The following is a 14,679-nucleotide window of genomic DNA, read 5'->3' on the forward strand; positions in this document are numbered from 1 at the left end:
ATCTCTTAATGTTCGACGGCTTGTGCACCAGATCTTATTTATTCACGATGTACTTACAAAAAATTCCGCAGACTACCTACTGGATCTCCTCTCTGTTTCAAAGAACAAATTTGACCTCAGGTCTTCGCTCATTTACCAGCTTCACATTCCCTATTGCCGTACAAAAACTGGAGGAAGGGCCTTTGCTATTCATGACCCCAGGGTCTGGAATGCTATTGCCAATAAACTGCAACTTGAATCACCACCTATGAGATCTTCACTCAAAACTGCTCTAGAGGAGTTGTACACCCCTAGCTGCCACTGCTATTTAGTGGCCTGAAATATGGCTCTAGATTTTGGTGTTATAATTTATTTATGTAGTTTATTGTAAAAAATTCGGTCACACTCCCTATGATCACTGTTACATTGCATTTATGGCTTTTATTTTGGTGATTTCGAAAAGTTTTTTTGGTTTAGGCCATGTTAATGTTTATTGTAGTACGGAGTTAGACTGATGGCCTTAATCTGAGTTATCTACATAATGACACCTTGCCGATATTAACTATGTTAACCTATTTGTATTTTTTATTTTTTAATTATATCTTAAAGCTATTTTATATTCGATATTTATTCAATTTTATATACTTCAGCCCCTTGGTGTTAGACTTTTAACCCTTATTATTATAGTAAGACTTGTTTAAAACTTATTTAAGATTTTAGATTCCTATATGTTGAATGTATGCACCATCCTGCCAAAGTAAATTCCGTGTCGGTGTGAACTTTCATAGCGAATAAAACCCTTTCTGATTCTGATTCTATTGTGGTTGTTGTTGTTGTTATTTGACTTGCATCCCACTGGGATTTTTGCACACAGAGTTGGTGTACGGTGCTATTTCAGGAATATTTTGATATTTTTTTCCTGTATTTTCTGTTTGCACAGTCACATAATCATTTTAAGATGTTTTCTTGTTCATGTTTTTTGTTTGTTGCGGTTGCACCCGATTCAAGAGCCGAATGGCTCACAGGGCTATACCAAATAAATGAACAAATGAACTAAAATGAACTAATATCGAAAGGTACATTAACATAATTTGTTCATACTCTAATTTATTTATTTACGGAGAAGCTCATTGTGGGAGGAGCGTGTCCCGTTCCCCGGAAGTGACGTCTTGTCACCTGCTGCCGCGTGACGTCACGAGATAACAGGAAGCTATCGCTTCCTGCACTGAAATCCGAGGTGAGAAATTCTCATTGTGGTTGTGGTTGTTGTGGTGGTGGTTGTGGTGGTTGTTGTTGTTTACCAAGGTAGAGCCTCGCTCTCTCTCGTAGGGATGTCAGTTGAGTAGCAGCGAGCCGGGGAATCGATGTCCAGGTTGGAACTTTACAACGCGGGGCCTAGCCACGCGGGGCCTTGCCTCCTGCCCTCGCCTGATTGCATTTACTTTAATTATCTCGCTTAAGTTTAATTTGTCTTCACCCGGCTCGCTACTTTGTAACTTTGTTTTATTGTAAATATTCACGCAGTTTTTATTTTCTTTTGTTACCAGGCCAAGCCCGCTTGAGCTGCTATACCGCTCTTGTTATCAGAAGCGACCTGCCCACAACAACACAAGGTGAGGCTTTGTCAACGTGTGTGAATGTTTTGACTTAAAACTTTGGTGACTGCAGGAATTAATATTCTTGGTTCTTTCGGTAAAGTCACGTAGATAGAAAATAAAATTAAAATAAATAAAAATAAATTGTAAATAAAGCAAAAAAACTCACGTTTTGATCGCAACACAAGTGGTCTTTATTTAATGTAATTGTATTATCTGTTATTGTTATTTTCTATCTACGTAACTTTACCGAAATCAACAAGAATACGTGTGTCAATGTCTATCGGTCAAAGACGCTAAACGGAGTGACGTGCAAACTCCAAATATACAGCAGGCGTCAGGGTCGGGATCGAACCCACGACTTCCTGTATACCAGGTGAGGTAGTTAACATCTCACCACGGAGAGACACACGCAAACTCCAGTTAGCCTCGGTTATGTTCGTTGATCCTCAATTAATTACTTGGTGGAGTGAGAAAGCATTCATGCCAAGCAGATGAAGGTGGCCAGGCATGATTCTAGACACGCCACCGCCTGTTTACCCAGTGACAGCGTACAGTTTGTGTTTGCAGTAACGTCTATTAACTGTTGAACACGGAGGTTATAGCGTAACAATAGTTTACTTTTGTTTTCCTCTGGAACTCTTCATAAGAATGGAAATAGGAAGTTAACACAGCACACACATTCAGCTGAAGTCGGAACTGTTCATCCCAGCATTTAAGGACATCTTAGCCTAGATTTGCACCTCTAAGTTGCGATTGAACATTAATTTATGAATTTCTGCATAACACAAATAGTATTGTTTTCAACACCCTTTGCTATGTCAGCTGAATTTAGCTCTCATAAATATTCCTTTTGTAGCCAGACAGCTGAAATTGTGTGCTCGGAGTTTTTGGTGAACATTCATTTTGAAGATACGAGGGCTTCCAGGCATGTTTATGACCATTTGCCCTCTCATTGTGTGCCATAACAGCCCGTGTGATAAATTTGGAAAACGTTTTTACTACATCATGAATATATGAATATAGACGTGTAAGTCACATGTGACTATATATGCATTCCTCTGTGCCTCGATACTGACGTGTAGATGGTGTGGATATTATTTTTTTCTGTCTGCAGCTGACGCTTCCTCTGCAGAATTGGTCTGATGGAGCAAATGCACTCAGCGCAGCTCGGTATGACAAGTCAACAATGCGACCAGCGTGCATACAGCACGGATCGGACTGGAAATTTGACACGGCACCAGAGAACTCACACAGGAGAGAAACCCTTCAAGTGCAGTGTGTGTGGGAAGGCATTTTCACGGTCATCTGTTGTTAAAAAACACCAGAGAACACACACAGGAGAGAAACCCTTCAAGTGCACTGTGTGTGGGAAGGCATTTGCATGGCTATCAGTTTTTCAGACCCACCAGATAACTCACACAGGAGAGAAACCCTTCAAGTGCACTGTGTGTGGGAAGGCATTTGCACATTCATCAAATCTGCAAAGACACCAGAGAACACACACGGGAGTGAAACCCTTCAGGTGCAGTGTGTGTGGGAAGGCGTTTGCACAGTCATCAAGTCTGCAAAGACACCAGAGTACACACACGGGAGAGAAACCCTTCAAGTGCACTGTGTGTGGGAAGGCATTTTCACAGTCAACTGTTCTTAAAAATACACCAGAGAACACACAGGAGAGAAACCATTCAAGTGCACTGTGTGTGGGAAGGCATTTTCACTGTCATCTATTCTTAAAAAACACCAGAGAACACACACAGGAGAGAAACCCTTCAGGTGCATTTTGTGCGGGATGATGTTTGCACGGTCATCAAATCTTCAAGTACACGAGAGAACACACGGGAGAGAAACCCTTCAAGTGCACTCTGTGCGGCAAGGCGTTTTCACAGTCACATCTTAAAGTACACCAGAGAACACACACGGGAGAGAAACCCTTGAGGTGCGCTCTGTGTGGGATGATGTTTTCACAGTCATCACATCTTAAAGTACACCAGAGAACACACAGGAGAGAAACCCTTCAGGTGCACTCTGCAGGAAGGCGTTTGCACATTCATAAAATCTTCAAGTACACCAGAGAACACGGAAGCATCTGAAGATCCACAAGGAGTGGAGTCTGAAATCAGCTTGTGAAAGTCAAAAGTGCCGCAATAAGCCCATCCCTCATGAAACAAGAACCGAAAGAAAATCCCAGCTTGGACACTTTTAAAGGTATCGAGGTGACATATGAAGAGGTGATGGTGAAGAGGGAAGAGGTGATGGTGAAGAGCGAAAAAGTGAAGGTGAAATGTGAAGAAGTGAAGGTGAAGAGCGAAGAAGTGAAGGTGAAATGTGAAGATGAAGATTCAACTCCAAAATGGGACCTTCACATAAATGGAGGCAACGTGAAGCAGGAGGAGAATTCTGACTGTGAGGCAGAGCGAGGCAACTCCCGGCAGTTTGTGGAAGTGGAGGTGTGGGTGGACTTGCTTCTAGACAATACAAAGTCAAATGGAGACCCGGTAGATGTGTAAGCCAGAGACAATGTCGCTCCAATAGATGCACCTTTGTCACAATCCTTTAATGACAAGAATGTGAAGTTGAACACTCAGCTCCTAGGTTCAACCTGCAGAGTAAGAACGGCCAGTCTTTGTGGACCTGTGGGTTGGGTCAATCTCTCACCAGGAGCGAGAGACAATAAGCTCCCAAGCATTCACTATGTTATAATAATTGCTTTTATGCGTTGCTTGCTTAATCGCCTCAGCAACTCAGAGTTTTGTATCTCGTCTGAAGCACTCGAAGAGCATCCCCAAGTAGCAGCTGCCCCTGTGTGGCACAAGGTGGTGGCCCTGCACCGGCCTGCATGTGGACAAGAGCCTGTCAGTAGGGGGCGATGATTGATGCGTCATCTCAGTTGTGTAGTTTGTAGGCAATCTTGATTCGAAGCTTTCGTGACTGCAGGAATCCACACTCTTGAGTTATTTCGGTAAAGTCACCACGTGGGTAGAAACATAACAGATCACGGCGTTTAGATCGCAACACGAACAATCGTCATCAGGTGGGACAACCACAGCAAGAGAAACTGCTGAAGTAGTAGGCGCCTACTCCAGTTTCTTCTTCTTGCTGCTGTGCTTGTCCCACCTGATGACGATTGCTTGTGTTGCCATCGAAACGCCGTGACTTATTATTTGTAGCGTAATGTTTTGAATTTGCTACATTTTGACCCAGACGCCAGCATGCAACGGCCTACTCGTTTTGAATGACGCAACAATAGTACGTTGTACATACACGGTTAAGCAGACGGTGCGTATTTGTAAAATAACTTCTTGTTAATACGATGTAACGTGATGCAGTCAATTTCGCTGCAGTAATTCAATGTTGTTAATATGCCCGTCAATGATTTAGAATGAATACGTGTCTGATTGTGCGCGTGCGTGTCACATTTTGTCTGAGGGTCAAACATTGAATAAGTGATGTTAGGACAAAGTGTGTGTGTGTGTTTGGAAGTAACCTGTACAGATCACTCGGGTGAGACCCGTTCTTGTGATACAGGTCAAAGGGTATTTTTGTGTTTCACGAAGCGTCTGCCTCTGGAGAAACTCATTGTCTTTGAAATAGGGAGCACGCTCGGATCATTCATCAGTTACAAGGCATACCGCTTGAAAGTTACACGTATAGGAGGAGGTACATTCTCTACAACACGAATTGTACTTTTGTCTTACGTGTTGACGTAGATTTTGTCTAACTGGGACTAGAAATGCTCCTTGCTGATTCACGTCTGGATGTTCGTACCTATCGGTTGAAGCAAACCCCACTGCTGTTGTTGAGACGCTGGGCACCAATAAGGGTCCAACACATTGACGGCCTTCAGGCCAGGAAAGTCACAACATTTGCACACGAAGGACGCATTCACGCAAGTGCCCCATGCTCCGTTTTTGAAGTTTTAAAATGAAACATCTTTGAATTGTGTTGTGTTTTGAATTAGATGATTTTATTTCTTCATTAAAAGCTTGTATCAATTTACATCTGGAAGACTTCATTGAAAAGGACATTTCGTGTGAATTTCTCTCGTCATTAAGTAGACGGTCTTGCCGGGGGTTCGGTTCGATGCGGACACAAACAGTGTACACACACAGTGTACACACACACAGTGTACACACACACAGTGTACACACACAGTGTATACACACAGTGTACACACAGTGTACACACACTGTACATACAGTGTACACACAGTCTATACACACAGTGTACACACACAGAGTGTACACAAACAGTGTACACACAGTGTACACACTGTACACACAGTGTACACACACACTGTATACACAGTGTACACACACACAGTGTACACACACAGTGTACATACACAGTGTACACACACACAGTGTACACACAGTGTACACACACACAGTGTACACAGTGTACACACAGTGTACACACACAGTGTATACACACAGGTAGACGCACACACAGGTAGACACACACACTGTACACACACACACAGTGTATACACACAGCGACACAGTGTACACACACAGTGTACACACACACACACAGTGTATACACAATAATGTCCACGTTGTTGTTGCTGAGCTCACACACCCAAGGGAGGGAGCAATGGAAAATTAATCTAAATCAACTTAAACTCCAACTCTGTGACGTCACCACTCTTAATTACCTCATCGGCGTGAAACGCCAGGGTGAGGTGTACCTAGCTAGTGACGTCATGTCACTAAGGTATTCATCCCTCCCCTGTCCACCGCGCTCTTGAGTGTGACGTCATCTCCGTTTGGAGATCATTGGAGATCGTCATCTCCAGTGGCAATCCTTATTTGGGCAAAGCTACGCCCGGTGACTGGTAGCTCATTAACATAATGTGTTCGTTAAAGCCGTCGCGAGTTTATTGCGACGGGTTCAGCGCCCACGCCCCCATCCCTCAACATATAGGCTGGCTTCATTAACATAATTTATTCAGGTAGAGAGCCGCTCGTGGGAGGGAAGTGACGTCATACTACTCCCTGCTGTCGCGAGGCAACAGGATGCTGCCGTGTGCGCGCTTGCACTGAAATCCGAGGTGAGAAATTCTCATCGTTGTGGTGGTGGTGGTTGTGGTGGTGGTTGTTGTTGTTGTTGTTTACCAAGGTAGAGCCTCTCTCTCGTAGGGATGTCAGTTGAGTAGCAGCGAGCATTGGAATCGATGTCCAGGTTGGAACTTTACAACGCGGGGCCTAGCCACGCGGGGCCTTGCCTCCTGCCCTCGCCTGATTGCGTTTACTTTAATGATCTCGCTTAAGTTTAATTTGTCTTCACCCGGCTCGCCACTTTGTAACTTTGTTTTATTGTAAATATTCACGCAGTTTTTATTTTCTTTTGTTAGCAGGCCAAGCCCGCTTGAGCTGCTATACCGCTCTTGTTATCAGAAGCGACCTGCCCACAACAACACAAGGTGAGGCTTTGTCAACGTGTGTGAATGTTTTGACTTAAAACTTTGGTGACTGCAGGAATTAATATTCTTGGTTCTTGCGGTAAAGTCACGTAGATAGAAAGTTAAAAAAATAACAATACAAATAAATAAAATATTGTAAATAAAGCAAAAAAACTCACGTCGTTTTGATCGCAACACAAGTAGTCTTTATTTAATGTAATTGTATTATCTGTTATTGTTATTTTCTATCTACGTAACTTTACCGAAAGAAACAAGAATACGTGTGGCAATGTCTATCGGTCAAAGACACTCAGCGGAGAGATGCGCAAACTCCAAATATGCAACAGGCGTCAGGGTCGGGATCGAACCCACGATTTCCTGTATACCAGGTGAGGTAGTTAACATCTCACCACGGAGAGAGACACGCAAACTCCAGTTAGCCTCGGATATGTTCGTTGATCCTCAATTAATTACTTGGTGGAGTGAGGAAGCATTCATGCCAAGCAGATGAAGGTGGCCAGGCATGATTCTAGACACGCCACCGCCTGTTTACCCAGTGACAGTGTACAGTTTGTGTTTGCAGTAACGTCTATTAACTCTGTTGAACACGGAGGTTATATCAAAACAATAGTTTACTTTTGTTTTCCTCTGGAACTCTTTATAAGAATGGAAACAGGAAGTTAACACAGCACACACGTGCAGCTGAAGTCGGAACTGTTCATCCCAGCATTTAAGGACATTGAGCCTGGATTCACACCTCTAAGTTGCGATTGAACGTTAATTTATGCATAACACAAACAGTATTGTTTTCAACACCCTTTGCTATGTCAGCTGAATTTAGCTCTCATAAATATTCCTTTTGTAGCCAGACAGCCGAAATTGTGTGCTCGGAGTTTTTGGTGAACATTCATTTTGAAGATACGAGGGCTTCCAGGCATGTTTTTAACCATTTGCCCTCTTATTGTGTGCCATAACAGCCCGTGTGATGAATTTGGGAAACGTTTTTACTACATCATGAATATATGAATAAGTATAGACGTGTAAGTCACATGTGACTATATATGCATTCCTCTGTGCCTCGATACTGTCGTGTAGATGGTGTGGATATTATTTTTTTCTGTCTGCAGCTGACGTTTCCTCTGACGCTTCCTCTGCAGAATTGGTCTGATGGAGCATATGCACTCAGCGCAGCTCGGTATGACAAGTCAACAATGTGACCAGCGTGCATACAGCACGGATCGGACTGGAAATTTGACACAGCACCAGAGAACACACACAGGAGAGAAACCCTTCAAGTGCAGTGTGTGTAACAAGGCATTTGCACGGTCATTTGCTCTTAAAATACACCAGAGAACACACACGGGAGAGAAACCCTTCAAGTGCACTGTGTGTGGGAAGGCGTTTGCACGTTCATCTACTCTTGTAATACACCAGAGAACACACACGGGAGAAAAACCCTTCATGTGCAGTGTGTGTGGGAAGGCGTTTCCACATTCATCTACTCTTGTAGAACACCAGAGAACACACACGGGAGAGAAACCCTTCAAGTGCAGTGTGTGCGTGAAGGCGTTTGCACAGTCATATGCTCTTGTAAAACACCAGAGAACACACACAGGAGAGAAACCCTTCAAGTGTACTCTGTGTGGGAAGCCGTTTGCAGATTCATCAAATCTTCAAGTACACCAGAAAACACAGAAGCATCAGAAAATCCACAAGGAGTGGAGTCTGAAATCAGCTTGTGAAAGTCAAAGTGCCGCAATGAGCCCATCCCTCATGAAACACGAACCGGAAGAAAATCCCAGCTTGGACACTTTTAAAGGTATCGAGGTGAAATTTGAAGAGGTGATGGTGAAATATGAAGAAGTGATGGTGAAATGCGAAGAGGTGAAGGTAAAATGTAAAGGTGAAGATTCAACTCCAAAATGGGACCTTCACAACGTGAAGCAGGAGGAGAATTCTGACTGTGAGGCAGAGCGAGGCAACTCCCAGCAGTTTGTGGAAGTGGAGGTGTGGGTGGACTTCCTCCGAGACAATACAAAGTCAAGTGGAGACCCGGTAGATGTGTAAGCTTGAGACGATGTCGCTCCAATAGATGCATCTTTGTCACAGGCCTTTAATGACAAGAATGTGAAGTTGAACACTCAATTCCTAGGTTCAACCTGCAGAGTAAGAGCGAGCGGCCAGTCTTTGTGGACCTGTGGATTTGGGAGATCTCTGCCCAGGAGTGAGAGCCAAGAAGCCTCCAAGCATTCACTATGTTATAATAATTGCATTTACTCGGTGCTTGTTTAATTGCCTCGGCAACTCGGAGTTTTGTATCTTGTCTGAAACACTCGAAGAGCATCCCCAAGTAGCAGCTGCCCCTGTGTGGCACAGGGTGATGGCCCTGCACCGGCCTGCATGTATTTTGTTTTCCGCCTGAGGATGACCGCTTGTGTTACGATCGAAACGTCGTGATATATTATTATTTTTTCTACCTACGTGACTTTACTGAAAGAATCAAAGAGTATGTGAAGAAGAGGCTGTCAGTAGGGGGCGATGATTGATGTTTCATCTCAGTTGTGTCATTTGTCTCTAATGTTTAGAATTCGCCAGCATGCAATGGCCTACTCGTTTTGAATGACACAATAGTATGTTTTACATCCACTGTTAAGCAGTTGATGCATATTTTTTTAAATAGCTTTTTAATCAGATGTTATCTGATGCAGTAGATTTCTCTGCAGTAATTAAATTTTGTTAAAATTCCTGTCAATAATTTAGAATGAACATCTTCTTTGGTTCTTTCGGTAAAGTCACATAGAATGAGAATAAAATAATAAAATAACAATAAAATTCTCACGACGTTTCGGCCACAACACAAGTGGCCTTCAGGTGAAAGGAACAAACCTGTCGGGACGACAGAGCTTCAATGAACGTTGTTAAGATTCGTAGCGTCTTTTAAGCTGGTTTAGAGAAGTGAGGCACCTTGACAAAGGGGTTTACATATAAAACAGGAGAATTTAGCATTGAAATAGCTGAGTGATTAGCTTGTGACTGGTCATAGAAATAGACTGGTCATAGAAATTGCTTTATTGTGTTATTTTATTAATTTATTATTTTATTCTCATTCTACGTGACTTAAGATGAATCCTTGCAGTCACGAAAGCTTTAAATCGAAATTTAGAATGAACACTTGTCTGATTTTGTGTGTACATGCATCACTTTATTTTTTATAAGGGTCAAACATTGAATAAGTGATGTTAGGACAAAGTGCGTGTGTTTTTGGAAGTAACCTGTACAGTTAACTCAGGTGAGACCCGTTGTTCTTGTGATACAGGTCAAAGGGTACTTTTGTGTTTCAGGAAGCATCTGGAGCAACTCATTGTCTTTGAAATAGGAAGCACACTCGGATCATTCATCAGTTACAAGGCATACCACCTTAAAGTTACACGTAGAGGAGATACATTCTCTACAACACGAATTATAATTTTGTCTTACGTGTTGACGTAGATTTTGTCGAACTTGGACTATAAATGCTCCTTGCTGATTAACGTCTGGATGTTCACGACCATGGCTTGAAGCAAGCCCCACTGCTGTTGAGACATTGTCCACCAAAACCGGTCCACAGTTGGCTTGCACTGAAGCAATGCTGCAGTAATTATGGACTCGCACGAAGGCCGTGGGATTTATATTTCGTGTTCAACATTCCTTTGTTTAGTGGAGATACCGATTAAATTAAAGACGTCTTGTCTGCTGATCTTGTTCATATCTGTGTACATCGATATCCCACATTGCTTGCACGTACACACCACACGCAATTAGATCAATAAAAATAAGAACGACTTCCGGGCATTGCGAAGATCGAGGAATCTCTTTCAATGGAGCGAGTTCAGTGTGTTCGATTCAACATCTCTCTGTCTCTGTCCGTCTGTGTCATCTGTTTGCCTCTGTGTTTCTTTCTGCCTGTGTCTGTCGTCTCTGTGTTCCTCTTGTCTGTGTCTGTCCGCCTGTCTTGTCTGTGTGTGTGTCTCTCTATCAGCGTCTATCCAACCGTATTCAACGACTGTCAGTAGCAACACGCGCCCGGTCAACTTCCACGGCCCGCGATTCAAACTTGTTTATCTGTAACTTTCGCACCGTACGTAGCCAACCGTGTTAATCCATGGGACTCTGTGTGTGTATATAACTTATTTCGCACCATACCTAGCCGTGTTAATCTATGGGTCTCTGTGTGAGTCTGTGTGTGTGTATCTGTGCGAGTCTCTTGTGTTTGTATCTGTGTGAGTGTGTGTGTATCTGTGTGAGTCTCTGTGTGTGTATCTGTGTGAGTCTCTGTGTGTGTGTATCTGTGTGAGTCTCTGTGTGTGTATCTGTGTGTATCTGTGTGTGTATCTGTGTGAGTCTCTGTGTGTGTATCTGTGTGAGTCTCTCTGTGTGTATCTGGAACTTATTTCGCACCGTACGTAACCGAACCTGCCCAGGAGGAGCGGCTGGTATCTGTGGAGCTGTGGGCTGGGTAAATCTGTGAGCAGGAGCGAGAGACAAGCTCCCAAGCATTCACTACGTTATAAACATATTTGCACTCATAAGTCGCTTGCCTAATTACACTCAGCAACTCAGTGTTTCGTATCGAACCTCATCTCAAATAATCGAAGGGCGCCCCCTAGTGGCAGCTGCCCCTGTGTGGCACAAGGTGGCCCTGCACCGGCCTGCACGTGGACATGAGTCTGTCGGTAGGGGGCGATCATTGACGCGTAATCTCCCTTGTGGAGTTTCTGGATAGTGTTACTGGAATTGCCACAATTTTGACCGTGACACCAACATGCAATGTGCGTTGTGAGTGACACAGTGGTTTGTTTGACATCCGCTGTTAAGCAGACTGCACATATTGTGGTGAATGTTACTGGGGTAGCCAGATATGCCTGTCGGATTTGAACCTCGGCAACGAATAGAGAATGCGCTACCATATTCCTGGTTCTTTCGGTAAAGTCACAGATAGAACAATAAAAGATACAAAGAATAAGTAAACATTTTAATAATAAAATAATAACAAATTAAAATAATAAATTGAAAATAAATTGATGAAAAGATGCCATGGGTCGACTGAGATGACTGGTGAATGCACCACCTGTGCCCCCCACTATACACACAGTGTACACACACACAGTGTACACACACACATTGTGTACACAGTGTACACACACACAGTGTACACACACACAGTGTACGCACACACAGTACACACACAGTGTATACACACAGTGTACACACAGTGTACACACACACATTGTGTACACACACAGTGTAAACACACACAGTGTACACACACACAGTGTACACACACAGTGTACACACACACAGTGTACACACACACACAGTGTACACACACACAGTGTATACACACACACAGTGTACACACACATAGTGTACACACAATAATGTCCACGTTGTTGTAGCTGAGCTCACACACCCAAGGGAGGGGGCAATGGAAAATGAATCTAAATCAACTTAAACTCCAACCCCGCTCTGTGACGTCACAACTCTTCATTACCTCATCGGCGTTAAACGCCAGGGTGAGGTGTATCTCGCTAGTGACGTCATGTCACCAAGGTATTCACCCCACCCCCGTCCACCGCGCTCTTGAGGATGACGTCCCCTCCGCTCAGGTCACTGCCAATATCTGTCCAGTGGCAATCCTAATTTGGGCAAAGCTACACCCAGTGACTGGTGGCTCATTAACATAATGTGTTCGTTAAAGCCGTCGCGATTTTATTGCGACGGGTTCAGCGCCCACGCTCCCATCCCTCGACATATGGGCCGGCCTCATTAACATAATTTATTCAGTTACTGAGCCGCTCGTTGTGGGAGAGGCGTGTCTCTTACCCTGAAAATGACGTCATGTTACCTGCTTACCCGCGTAACGTCGCGAGGTAACAGGAAGCTGCCGATCCGCGCTTGCACTGAAATCCGAGGTGAGAAATTCTCATGGTGGTGGTTGTGGTGGTTGTTGTTGTTGTTTACCAAGGTAGATCCTCGCTCTCTCTCGTAGGGATGTCAGTTGAATAGCAGCGAGCATGGGAATCGATGTCCAGGTTGGAACTTTACAACGCGGGGCCTAGCCACGCGGGGCCTTGCCTCCTGCCCTCGCCTGATTGCATTCACTTTAATTATCTCGCTTAAGTTTAATTTGTCTTCACCCGGCTCGCCACTTTGTAACTTTGTTTTATTGTAAATATTCACGCAGTTTTATTTTTTTTGTTAGCAGGCCAAGCCCGCTTGAGCCGCAATATCACTCTTGTTATCAGAAGCGACCTGCCCACAACAACACAAGGTGAGGCTTTGTCAACGTGTGTGAATGTTTCGACTTAAAACTTTGGTGACTGCAGGAATTAATAGTCTTGGTTCTTTCGGTAAAGTCACGTAGATAGAAAATTAAATAACAGAAAAAAATTAAAAAAATGTTTTTTTTTAAATAAAGCAAAAAACCCACGACGTTTCGATCGCAACACAAGTGGTCTTTATCTTATTAAATTTAATCTGTTATTTTTATTTTCTATCTACGTGACTTTACTGAAAGAACCAACAATACGTGTGTCAATGTATCTATCGATCAAAGATGCTAAGCGTGTGCCGCTGTTGACTCTGAATGTGTGGAGGGGAACACCTTCACCACGGGGAGAGAGAGACACGGATAGCCTCGGCTATGTTGATTGATCCTCGATTCATTACTTGGTGGAGTGAGGAAGAATTAATGCTGAGCAGATGAAGGTGGCCAGGCATGGTGCTGGTCACACCACCACCTGTTTACCCATGGCAGTGTGTGACAGTGTGAAGTTTGTGTTTGCAGTAAAGTCTATTCACTCTGTTGAACACGGAGGTTATATCAAAACAATAGTTTATTTTTGTTTTCCTCTGGAACTCTTCATAAGAATGGAAACAGGAGGTGAACACAGCACACACATACAGCTGAAGTCGGAACTGTTCATCCCAGCATTCAAGGAAATCTGAGCCTGGATTCACACCTCTAAGTTGCGATTGAACATTAATTTCTGCATATCACAAATAGTATTGTTTTCAACACCCTTTGCTATGTCAGCTGAATTTTGCTTTCATAAATATTCCTTTTGTAGTCAGACAGCCGAAATTGTGTGCTTAGAGTTTTGGGTTAACATTCATCTTGAAGATATGAAGCCTTCCAGGCATATTAATGACATCTGCCCTCTCATTGTGTGCCCTAACAGCCCGTGGAGAGAAACCCTTCAGGTGCACTCTGTGCGTGAAGGCGTTTGCACGTTCATCAAATCTGATGAATTTGGGAAACTTTTTCACATCATGAATATATTAATAAGTATAGACGTGTAAGTCACGTGTGCATTCCTCTGTGCCTGACGTGTAGATGGTGTGGATATTATTTTTTTCTGTCTGCAGCTGACGCTTCCTCTGCAGAATTGGTCTGATGGAGCAAAGGCACTCAGTGGAGCTCGGTACGACAAGTGAACAATGCGACCAGCGTGCATACAGCACGGACTGGAAATTTGACACGGCACCAGAGAACTCGCACAGGAGAGAAACCCTTCAAATGTACTGTGTGTAACAAGGCATTTGCATGGCCATCAGTTCTTCAGACCCACCAGAGAACACACACGGGAGAGAAACCCTTCAGGTGCACGATGTGCGGGATGGCGTTTGCACAGTCATGTAATCTTGTAAAACACCAGAGAA

Source organism: Petromyzon marinus, unplaced genomic scaffold (assembly GCF_048934315.1).
Source record: "Petromyzon marinus isolate PM22_M1 ecotype Great Lakes invasive population unplaced genomic scaffold, UKy_Petmar_22M1.pri1.0 PM_G_Scaffold_10, whole genome shotgun sequence".
NCBI lineage: Eukaryota > Metazoa > Chordata > Hyperoartia > Petromyzontiformes > Petromyzontidae > Petromyzon > Petromyzon marinus.